The sequence below is a fragment of the Peromyscus californicus genome, unplaced genomic scaffold (genome assembly GCF_007827085.1).
Source record: "Peromyscus californicus insignis strain IS unplaced genomic scaffold, ASM782708v3 Scaffold_7__1_contigs__length_154581171, whole genome shotgun sequence".
Taxonomy (NCBI): domain Eukaryota; kingdom Metazoa; phylum Chordata; class Mammalia; order Rodentia; family Cricetidae; genus Peromyscus; species Peromyscus californicus.
The window spans coordinates 21,734,012-21,746,361 of NW_026294595.1; the positions used below are offsets into that span (position 1 = coordinate 21,734,012).

Genomic DNA, 12,350 nt, shown 5'->3' on the forward strand with positions numbered 1-12,350 from the left:
ACATCTGGGCCCTCTGTGTTTTCACCTAGTGATTGTAACACAACCAGCAACCATTTTGTGTCCATTAACCTGCAAAAACATTGTGCTTCTTTGAAGAACAGAGTATCTTTCATTTATTTCCTTTCCCTTCCCCGTCTTTGCACTCTGCCCATTTCCCTCTTCCTGCCCTTTAACGTGAAAATAAACTCTCAATTGAGATGAAATTGAAAATAAAAACAAAAGCAATTCATTTCTGCTTTCTTAAATAAATAGTTATGATGTCCCAGTGATAAGACAAAACTCTGGATCAGGATTTCAATCAGACGGGGCCACACTGCCAGTCCTGGAGAGGAGAGTCGGGGAGGAGCATGGGGTAGAAGTAGGGAGAGCCCTATGTCTAAGGTTTATTGTACAGTTGTCAGGGAGGTAGCAGAAAAGTTATCAACAAGTTCAATAGAAAAGCTCTTGTCACTATAGTCATTCCAGGCACCAGCAGATGGACACAGGAGCTGAACAGTCATCTAAGCTGTTAGTGTCAAGGTTTTGTATGCCAGAGTCTCCCATGCCTGAGCCAATTACTAAGCAGAGTAAAAAAACTGTTTTGTAATGCTCTGAGTGGGCAGTGTCTGTGTCTCCAGTTACACTTTGTGTGGTGGTCTTGCTGTCCCTTCCCTGGCCCTCTGGTATCCAGAAACACCTGGGAGGCAAGGAAGAGGGATCAGGTGGCCTTCTAAAGGCCTCATCTGTGCAGCACCCACAGACAGCACAAGGGCTGTTCCAGAGGAGGATGGAACTGAGGCTCATGGAATACTTGCAAAACTAGGCCAAAATCAAACACCTCAATGCAGAGCCCTGTTTCTACTCCCCTTCCCTAAGCCTCTGAGGATACTTCCCAGCACTGATAGTGGGCACTCAGAGAACCTCGTGTCAACAGGAGACCAAGAGACTGTGGAGAGAAAGATGTGTTTGAAAGGAGAAGATCCTTATTAGCAACCTGAAGGCACTGGGCAGAACTGAAGGCAATGATCTAAAATCCATCCGCATATGTTCGTTGCAGTCTTGGTGTTTGCTCTATAGGAAAGAGAAACAAAGAAAAAGGCTTAGGATTGTCACTGTGGCCCATCACCCAGCCTATCTGGCCTTATAGTCTGATTGATCATAACCTTGGAACATTATGTCAAAGTCAACCATGCAAGGCTTTGTTAGCACAGGAAGGTCACTGTAGTTTAGGAGGTAGATTCTCATATTCACCAATGAGTTTTATTATTCTTGGCATGGAAAGTAACCTGAGAGGAGAAAGATTGGATAGCTCCACCAGGAAAAGAAGCAAGAGGGAGTCAGATATAACATGGAGTTGGCCTCGACAGTAACATGGCCCTCCTTCAAACTTCCAGTGGCTGGACAGCCATCATTCCATTTTTATCAAAGTGGGGCTGAACATACAGCAGATACAATGGTGCATTGAAAATTGAAATTTTAGCTTAGAGCCGGGCAGAGTGGTACATACCTTTAAAATCCTAGCACTGGGGAAGCAGAGGCAGACTCTGTGAGTTCAAGGTCACCATGGTCTACATAGGGAATTCCAGGACAGCCAGAGCTACATAGTAATACCCTGTCTCAAAAAAAAAAAAAAAAAAAAAAAAAAAAAAAAAAAAAAAAAAAAAAAAAAAAAGGAAGGAAGCAAGGAAGGAAGGAAGGAAGAGAGAGAGAAAAGAAATTCTAGCAATAGCAATTTCAAATTAAACAGCTCTGTAGTAACATCTGAATCCCACCTGTCAGATAGTTGTTCACTAATGGTATCATGTCTTCACATACACATATAGGGAAAGACATGTCACATATGAATTCTTTCAAAGCAAATAATGTAGTTTGGAGTTAAATCTCACAGAGGTATTTCATTTTCTTTGATTTCTTTTTCTCCCCCTGTGCCCTCAGGCCAAAAACATCACCATAAATGCTCTTATAGCTATCACAACAATCTGTCCGGACACGTCAATGTTGTCAAAGCAGCTTTGGGCCCTGACATGTTTCCCAAGTCAGGACCTCGGCTTTGACAGCTTTGCTTTTTTATGTCACTCTGTACTTTGACATCTCCAAAGTACAAAGTGCTGTTCTCTGGTTCACAGAAAAAAGAATTTCAAAACTGGACAATATTTTTTTTTTTTTTTTTGGTTTTTTGAGACAGGGTTTCTCTGTGTAGCTTTGCGCCTCTCCTGGAACTCACTTGGTAGCCCAGGCTGGCCTCAAACTCACAGAGATCCGCCTGGCTCTGCCTCCGAGTGCTGGGATTAAAGGCGTGCACCACCACCAATATTTGTTTTTTTTTTTTAAAAATGTTGTAGCTAGAGTTTTCCTGCCTGGCCCACAGTCAGGACAAATCTCTGTCACCCACCAGTCCCACAGCCACTCAGACCCAACCAAGTAAACACAGAGACTTATATTGCTTACAAACTGTATGGCCGTGGCAGACTTCTTGCTAACTGTTCTTACAGCTTAAATTAATCCATTTCTATAAATCTATACCTTGCCACATGGCTCATGGCTTACCGGCATCTTCACATGCTGCTTGTCATGGTGGCGGCTGGCAGTGTCTCTCTGACTCAGCCTTCCACTTCCCAGAATTCTCCTCTCTCCTTGTCCCGCCTATACTTCCTGCCTGGCCACTGGCCAATCAGTGTTTTATTTATACAGAACGCTATCCACAGCAACATGTCCTTCAAAATAATTAAAGAACATTAATCTTGTATTCTAATTAATTCTAATGACAAACATCAATTGCATAGAAAGAAATTTGAAGGTTTTATCTTGTTGAAAATGAATGAATGCAGCTGCCGATAGTCACACTGAATGCTGATGTATAAATTACAGCCAGGACTGTGGTTCATACACCCTAAGTTTACACCAGGCACCCAGTAAACTCAGTCACTAACGTATGAATTCATTACACAATCATTTTATTTCTAAATATTCTGTATGCATTTAAAAATGTTCTGTAAAACTTCATGGTCACTTTTCAGTTTCCTTCATAATTTGAAAAAAGATGATGATGAGGATGATGATAATGAACCGAAGAGATGGTTCAGAGTTTGAGAGCACTTGCTGCTCTTCCAAAGGACCTGAGTTTGTTTCCCAGCACCCGTGTCAGACAGTTCACCAACTCCTGTACTCCTTCACCAGGAGATCTGATGCTCTCTTCTGGCTCCTGCGGCCACTGCACGTGCATGGCAGACAGATACACACAAGAATGAAAGTAAATGTAAATTAAACCTCTAATTAAATACTACAGTTGAATGTAACAATAAACTTCCAACTAGATTCTCAATATGAGATTGTTATTGCTTATGTTTGTATATCTGCTCTGAAGAGATGGAATTGTTCTGAGAATGCAGTCTTTGAGACAGCTGGCCAGAACCTGTCACCTAGATCCCAACATGAGCCACTTGACTTACTAAATATGCTGAACAATATACATTTAATCATGTGAAGACTGTGAAGATTATGCTCAAAAGGACTCTCTTATTGAATCCTAAAACATTTTAAGTGGGGTTCCTCAAGTCTTATATTCCTGAAATTACATGTCATACTAAGTGGGATGTAAAATATCCTTTATGGCCTCAGTAATTCCATTAAACTTGAGCAATCTCTGTGTTTTGCTCATTCTGTGATTTTTGAGAATTGTGTTGAGTGAAAGACTTCCCAAAGTAAACCTGGATAATTCGTTAGGTGATTTTTTTTAAATGCTAAATAGAGGGGCACTCTATAGGAACAAGTTAATTAGAATCTTTGATTCTAGCACAGATGCTGGTATTTCTTTTCAGGTTTTTTAAAATGATAGACTAGAAAGTAAATCTAAGGAAGCACATGAACACTTGCTTGGCATTTACAGTATTTTAAAATCATTATTTCATTAACAGGTCATAATCACTTTAAACAGCATCAACCATATTAGGTATAAAATAATTTTATATATAAGTATATAAATATACTTACATGATTTAAAAATAAGAAATAGTTTACCTCTTTCAATCATAACATACCTGTAACTGGTATGCGATGTATTTTCAATTAAGAGCTTGTGCGAACAAATTATATCACTAAGTGAATGGTCTAAACATCTAATGAGCCCATTTTGTGTGTGTGGAAAGTGGTGCAATAGAAAATTCATACATATAAAAGACATAAAACTCTACTTACAGACATTAAAATAATTACAACTTAAAGTAGCTTCATTAGTATGCCTGCAATGACTAAAAGTATATTCCCTTTGAGTTAATCAACCCAGTAAAAGCCGGAAAAACTTAAGTTCCTCCAAAGAGCCCTACTTGGGAAATCTACCTGTAGGATTCAGTCACCTCAGCAGAAGGTCTGGAAATGGGCTTTGCCACCAGAGGTGAGAGACAGAAGCAGCAGACGTGAAATGTCAGCTGAAGGGAATAGTAACTACTCTAATGGTCTGGTGGCCCTGTGTGGAGAGAAGTTTCTGGAATACTTACAATAAGCTCCCAGAGGAAGGAGCTAACCTAGATGCACCAAGGCCTGAGTAAGCTTTCCTTCAGTTTCTGTGCTCTACAGTGTCCTTGGTTTGGTTTCAATTGTCATTTTCTGCTCTGATGGAGGGATTAGAAACAACATCAGCAACAGAAAAACAAGTCAGACTTTGTTTTTCTGAATTTAGGACAAGTGTAAGATGAAACTTCGCATCCAATATGACACGGAAATTTCACTTTATTTTTAACACATGCATACAGTGTGTACTGATCTAATCACGGTGATGAGCGGGTACAACTCCCTGTCAGAGCTTTATGTTTGAAGCCATCAAGTCCATTTCTCCTGCTTCTCCATGATGTGCCAAACAGTTAAGATCTATATCCTTCCCATTGTGCAGTGAGATACCAGAGTTTACTCCTGCATCTTAACTTTGATACTCGTCTCTGTGACCTGCCTCCAAACATTTGTCCTTATCTTGCTCAACCTTTAAGTAACCACTATTATACACTCAAGTTGGCTTTTTTTCATCATCTATGTAAAATACAAGCAGTATTTGGCTTTCTCTGTCTGGCTTCTCTGGTTGCTTGACCAAACTTGGAACTGTTAAATAATTATAAGGATCATTGTTTTAAACTAGGTCCTATCCTGGACCAAGACTGCAATTCAGTTGTGGCGATTCGGCACTGAAGGCTGATGGAGTCTGGCATCAACAAAGTAAAACCAAGCTATTTATCTGACCTTCTAAAAAACCAAGAGAAATGGGAGATAGGAGTCAACTGTGCCAAATGGGCCGCTTCAGCCTTACTCCTCTGCACACTGGAATATGTAATCCTTGAAAAATAACCTGAAGGAATCTGTGTTAACAGAGCTGTTAGTTTCTGTCATTTGGCCTCGTCTTACATGGAAATCATCACCTGGTGCTTCTATTTGTACTTCCTTCTATCTTCCTGTAAGGAATCAACTTTTTATTGATGAGGTTGTTCTTTGTTTTAATTGTTTTTATTTTCTGTTTGTTTTGTTTCTTTTTTAGCTAGATCTTCGTTGCATAGCCTCAAGTTGGTATTAAATTCTCAGTTCTTTTTGTAAAAGCCGAGTACAGGGCTTAGTCATTGGAACACTAATTCTGTCTTATACATTGAAATATTACTTGACACTCCAATTATAAATAAAGTCAAAAAATATCTTTCAAATAATTTGCTGTCATTTTGCTCACCCACAAATTATATCCACTGAATGACAGAGTAAGTAAAGACCAAAGTGATGGGCATTTTTTATTAATTAACTTGTTACTCAGATTTGTAGTAGTGTATTTCCAGAACCTCACATTCTAAATAACCAAACTGTAGCCATGACCAAGTATGGAGACTTCCACAATAAATACAAGTTTTTGTCTTAAGTTTAGCTCAATAAAATTCTATAGAGAAAGTTGAAATTCTTAAGTGCTCCTACAAGTTCTTAAGTAAGTGTGGAGTGATTTAAACCTTTGCAGAGACTGCTCTGGGTTGAAATATATCCTTTCAAATCCATGCTGAAGGCAAATGAGATATCTCAGTGGCTAGAGCCACATGGTATCAAGTCTGATGATCAGAGGCCAGTCCTTGGATACTACATGGTAGAAGGAGAAACTGACTCCTCAACGTTGTCCTCCAACCTCCACATGCTTGTAAAAAAATGAAAATGTCATGTGGAATAAATGTTACTTTAAAGATTAGTCACGTTAGGTTATCCCTAATCTACCATGACTTTGTATTTTTATGGACAGAGGCAATCAGGAGACACATTACAGGAGATACAATGAAGACAGCCATCTACGAGACAAGGATAGAAATTTAGAAGAGAGCCTTCCTTATGGGATGCACAGAAATCAACCCAGACAACAATCTGATGTTGGACTTCTACCCTCCATTGCCACAAGCTTCTCTGTGTTAGGCCTCCTCATTTGTGAGAAATTCTTAGAGAAGAACTGTCCTGTTCTTAAATTTTGGAATTGTTAAATTGGAAATAAATCCAAAGGGCTTATAATGCAAAGTGTTCCAGCTGCAACACATTGCAGATGCTTGGCAGATAAAGAAATTAAGAGCATACAAGAATTTTTCAGTGACCTAGGGAGAAATTCAATACTTCTTTGATTCTTTTAAGCAGACCCTCATGAGGTCATGGCCACCATTCTTGTCTTGGGTGTTCTCTATAGGTGCTTCCACGCTGATAAAAAAAAAAAAAAAAAAAAAAAAAAAAAAAAAAAAAAAAAAAAAAAAAGCACTGCAGTAGAGAGATGGTATGATCAACAGAACCGGGTTCATGAAGGTCAGTGCTTGGTGTAGAACAAAAGTACTACTCGCTCTTCTGTCTACTTGAGGTTGACAACACAAAAGTAGCAAGTGGTCAAACCTGGACACAGATCATCAGGGCTGCAGATCAAGCAGCCATTCAAAGCAGATATAAACAGTATGGCCTAAAAGGAAAAAACAGAGGGATCACTTTTACTTCCTCCTTCCAGTAAGAGTGAGGCCAATTCAAAGAAAGTTTTCTTCTGATGGACTAGAAGGAAAAAATTAAAAGAGAATCTCAAAAGATACCCAAAGAATCAACCTCCTCAGGTGTTAGGATTTAGTCAACTTTGGGGGTTCACTTTAAAAGTAGATTACAATAGCTCATTCAGGTGAGGGTGAAAACAAAACCAAAACATAGAGATGGTAAAAACTCTGACATAATTGGAAACCCTTAATTCCAAGAAAAGAGGTATGTCAGTGCCATCATTTCTACAATAACTAGTTTTCCAAGACATCAAATTAAACATATACTGAAATAAAAGAAGTTTTCATGATGAAAAAATATCCTGAAGAGCATTAACACCTGATATGAATCAATACTAACTTCATTTTGGAAGAAAAGAATAAATTTACCTCAAAGAAAAGGCTCTGTGTGTGTGTGTGTGTGTGTGTGTGTGTGTGTGTGTGTGTGTGTGTGCGCACGCGCGCGCTAGAAGAAATTTCTCATTAGTCCATGAATATGAAGCACTAAAGAAGTTATCTAATACACTCACAAGATGTCAAGTTGTGAAAGACTGGGGGTGGGGCACTATGGACTTGGACTTATATATGTACCCAGACCTACATTCTCAGGAGTTGCTCCTAGAAAGCACTGGGGATAGGAAAGATACAAATGTATTTTAGAAGGTTCTAGATGTGGACTCCAACTATAATGTAAGAGGAGATAATTATTAGTAATGATTGATGTAACGTCAGTAACAATTGACACAACCATCTTAACAACAAGAAACAATGAGCCTTGGCTCGCCCAGCAACTAATGATGTAACCAAGGGGATGTGGCTTGCACAGATGCAGAGTAACCTCTAGACACTCAAGGAACACATAAATGTCCTATGATTCCAAAGCAGTTTGGAAATGCTTTAATCAACCTACTTTCCTTTCTTCTTATTTAATATAGAAAGAATAGTTGTGCTGTAACAAATAGCAAGGATTAGAACAAGAAGGAAAAGAGAAACTATTTTTGGTCCACATGTTCATGAACAAGAATGCGCATGATAAATTCTGTTCAGCTGTTGTCTGGTCTGAAGACCCTCTGAACACCCATCCAGTTACTTTCTTGATACTATTTGATGCTATGTCCTTCACAACTATCACAGATGCTGTTTCTCACAATGAGTTCTTAAGAGATTTTGTACAGTAAGTTATGTGTGAACATAGATAAGTTTCTTCCTCAACCCATGTCTCAACTCTCCTCAAATTGCTGACCTTATGCTCTCTGTCCCCAAGTAAATAATTTTTTCTGAAAAGGAAGGGAGAGTGGGAGAAAGAGAGAGAGAGAGAGAGAGAGAGAGAGAGAGAGAGAGAGAGAGAGAGAGAGAGAGAGAGGAGAGCACTGTAATATTATGAGGGTTTAACCTGCAGGCAATATCATCCAGGTGAATCAATGACTGACTGATGAAATTTTCTTAAAGGGCAATAATGTGATAAAAATAAAATGAAATTCATTTATGATTTTTCTATATGACCTATCTATAAAACAAGTTAGAGTTAAGAGATGGAAGATCATGTTAGAAGTATTGCTTGGCAGTAAAATGCTTGGCTACATTGTACAAGGCCTTGGATTCAATTACCAGGACAAAACAAGGAAGGAAGAAAGCTCAGTTTGAAGAAGAGGGGTACTTTATTTTGTACAATTCCAAAGTCATTAATATTCTGCTTTCCTTCAAATTATTGGAATAGATATAATTTCATTTTTAAAACAGGACCAAATTCACTAGCACAAGATTTGATAGCAGATTTTGTTGCTTTCATTTTGGAATTTCCTTTCCCTCTTCCTGTAGGTCTGTAAGCTGTGTAGAGCCTCTCTGGTCTTGTAAGAAACTCTTCTCTCCTGTTTACTCTTGTCCCAGATTCTATGCCATAGACATAGGCCTCAATGACAGGAGACCCTTTCTCCTATCAGTCTCCTCCCCAGTCCCCAAACATACTCAGGGGAGGGGCTTTCTTTTCTTTTAATAAAATTATTTATTTATTTTATATCTCAGCCACAATTTCTTCTCCCTTCTCTCCTCCCAGTCCCTCCCCCACACCCCCTGTGTTTCCCCCCCCAATCCACTCCTTCTTCCTTTCTGTTTAGGAAGGTCTGGGGAGGCCTTCTTAATGCCTGCAGTTATACAACTTAAAATTTTCCTCACAGTGACAAAATATCTGAGAAAATTAACTCCCAAAAGTGAAGATTCACATTATGCTCACATTTTAAAAGGTTTTAGTGCACAATTAACCACTTGAACTTGCCTGGACCACGCTGAAGCAGAACATCATGATAAAAGAGTGTGAAGAAATAAAGGGGCTGTGCCCAGGAAACAAAGAGACAGAGAGAAATTGGAACAAGGTCTAGCCTCCCAAATATGGCACAACTACTACTTCCTTAAGCTGGGTTTCAACTTCTAAAGTTTCTACAGTTCCAAAATAGCATCACCAGCAGGGGTCGAAAGCTAACACATGAGCCCAGGACCATTTCCTATACAAACCCTAAAATCCTACCCCTGACCCCCAAGGCACATGTCCATTTCATAAAGCAAGAGGCATTTAGAATATCTCCAGGAGTCTTCAAAGTCTCTACAGTTGCAACATTGTTCTAAAGTTCAAATCCAATATCTCCTGAAACTAAAGGTTGTATTCCTCCAAGATACAACAGTACAGAGTCAATATTTCTGTTCTGAAAGGGAAAAAGGGGTGTGGGGTATAGAGAGGAGGGATGGACCAAAGACCAAAACTCAACAGGGGAAGCATTAATGAACATAGATCTGGGAAGAAATGGCTGTGCTAAGCAATAATTCCAGCACTTTGGAAGTTGAAGCAGGAGAATTGTGATTTCAAGACCAACCTGAGCTACATAATTATACTTTCTCCTCTGCCCCTCCCCGTAAAGGAGTTTGTAATTGTGCATCCAGTGTTCAGGACAGGTAGCCTCATAATTCACAACTCCAAGATCGTGGGTGGCCTTGTCTCTCTCTACATTGCCACCTGTAAGTGGCACTCTACCCGGCTTCTGTCTCAGCTGGATCCAAAATAGCTTTTCTTGGCGAACATTTAACTTTTCCGGAATCGCTAACTTCCAGGGGTCTCCATTGTGTCCTTAGCTTCAAACATTGCCGTGTCAAAGACTTCCTACAGAGATCCTGGCTCTCTTATACACTGCCTGGCCTCCTAGGTTTTCCTTTAAAGTCTGGATGGAAGCTTACATAACCCTGTAATTCTTGCCTTTTACATGCCTGCAAAACCAGCATCTCCTGGATGGTAGACAAGTCAGTCCCCAGCTCAAGCAGTAGCTCTCCTTTGACCCCCACACCCACCTCATTTAAACCATGACTACAATTACTTCAGAATACCTAGGCAGCTGATCCTGGGAAAACACTTCCCTAGGCTATTCAGTGTCAGCAGTGTTCTCTCAAAGGAAAGTCTTCCACATAAGTTTACATGTTCACTCTTTGGCCACAGAGTACTTTATTGAGTCCTCAGGTCTCTTCAAGGTGTCTTCCCTATTATTCCAGTCCATTTTAATTGCCTTTTTAAAAATGATGTCAACCCCTTTAATATTTCCATCCTATGTATGCTCTTCTCTGGGAAAACTCTAAGCTTTTCTAACATTTCCATTCTTTCTGCTTTGTGTTCATAATTCCCACTATACATTGATTCAAAGCATCCAGCAATATTCATGCTACACACAGAGTTCCAAATTGCTCCCACTCACCCACCATCAAGTTTCAGCTTAAATGTCTAAATAACATTAACACCACCTGTTTTGTTATGTCATGTTCAAAAGATGCAACAAGGAGGTCCAGTAGTTAAGAGAAAGTTTAGTACTTTATAGCCATTATTATTATTATTGTTTGTTTGATTATTTTTATCTCTCACCAGACATAGTGGCACATGCCCTCAATTCCAGCACTTAGGAGGCAGAGGCAGGCAGATCTCTGTGAATTCAAGACTAGCCTGGAATACAAAGCGAATTCTAGGATAGCCAGAGCTACACAGAGAAACTGTCTCAAAAAACAAACAAACAAACAAAATTATCTCTTACAGTTCTAGAGATCCAAGATGAAGCTGTTGGCAGATCTGGTGTCTGACAAGACCCCTTCCCTTCACAGATGATTCCTTATTGGGTGGCCCCATGATGGAAGGGACTGGATGTTTTTTAAGACAAAGCCCTTCTGAGCTTGCAATGCCCCAAACCCTTCATTGCCTAAAACAAACAGTCTGGGAAGTAATATTTCAACATAGGAGTTTTGAGGGGATCCAAACATTCAGAATATAGCATATTTTGACATTTTCTACACATTTCTACATATGATTCAAATTTTTCACGGTAGAATAATTTACCTGTCTCCTTGAAGCTTTTCTTTATGATGAAATATATTTGACAAATCATAATAATTAAAAGCATGGAGTAATTCACTTGCTGAGAGAAAACATCACACTAGTAAACAGAGTTTCCACAGATGCTCTCATATAGAAATTATCTCAGCACATCCTTCTGAACAGCCACCCTCAAATCTCAGGGGATACCCCAAAGGTTTAGTTGGTCAGCTGGGAATGGCTAAGCTAAACGGCTGTTGCTCAGCAGTTCCCACAGTCCCTGTGGCACAGAACAACAGACTTGTTTCCTGTTGCAGAGATGATGCTCTATTCATTAGGTTCTCAAGGATTCAGCCACAGCGGGTCTCAGCAGTTGTGCTAGAGGGAAAGTAAGTTCTGGGTGACCTCACTTTGCTGCGTAAAGAATCCAGGTTAGAAATGACACACGTCCTTCCTGCTCACAATTGACTTGCCTAGATTAGTCTTGTTTGTCCTACTCAGTCACAAGAGGACAGGAAGTATGTTGTCATCGTATGTCCAGAAGATAGGAGAATCAAAAGCATTGGCAAAGAACTCCAATGATTTCCTTACTAACACCCGATATGTCCTGGTGTTGAAGTTGTGTCTTAAGTCTTGGGGATGACTATGCCTTGTTGCTCATCCATGCTGTTGGACCATGTCCTCTGACTCAGTCATGCAATACACAACGTGCAGAGATTGCAAAACGAATGTGAGGCTATTGGTAACTTAATTCTGAATTCAATAAAGTTCTTTGATGTTGGTTGGTCTTTGTATTTCTCTGGTTCTGGGGATTGAACCCAGTAGCCATTATTATTAATGTGTTCTTTTCTTCATGGTCTTAAACATAAGAATTGTTTACTTAATTGCTGCAGTGAAGACTAAGACCTAAGATGGAAAACGCAGCAAAGTTCTGATGTATCTGAAAGAGAAAAAGATGTAGACAGCAGTATTTACTTTATGATGTTTGTACTATACATGTGTATATATAAACACATAATAAGATACATAACTCT

General features: G+C 39.4%; 1 protein-coding gene across 1 annotated transcript in view; it reads left to right on the forward strand.

The window, feature by feature from the left end:
* Kynu (kynureninase) overlaps positions 1-12,350 on the forward strand; it is a 138,357-nt gene that overhangs the window by 20,563 nt on the left and 105,444 nt on the right. The gene's annotated exons all lie outside the window — the stretch shown is intronic.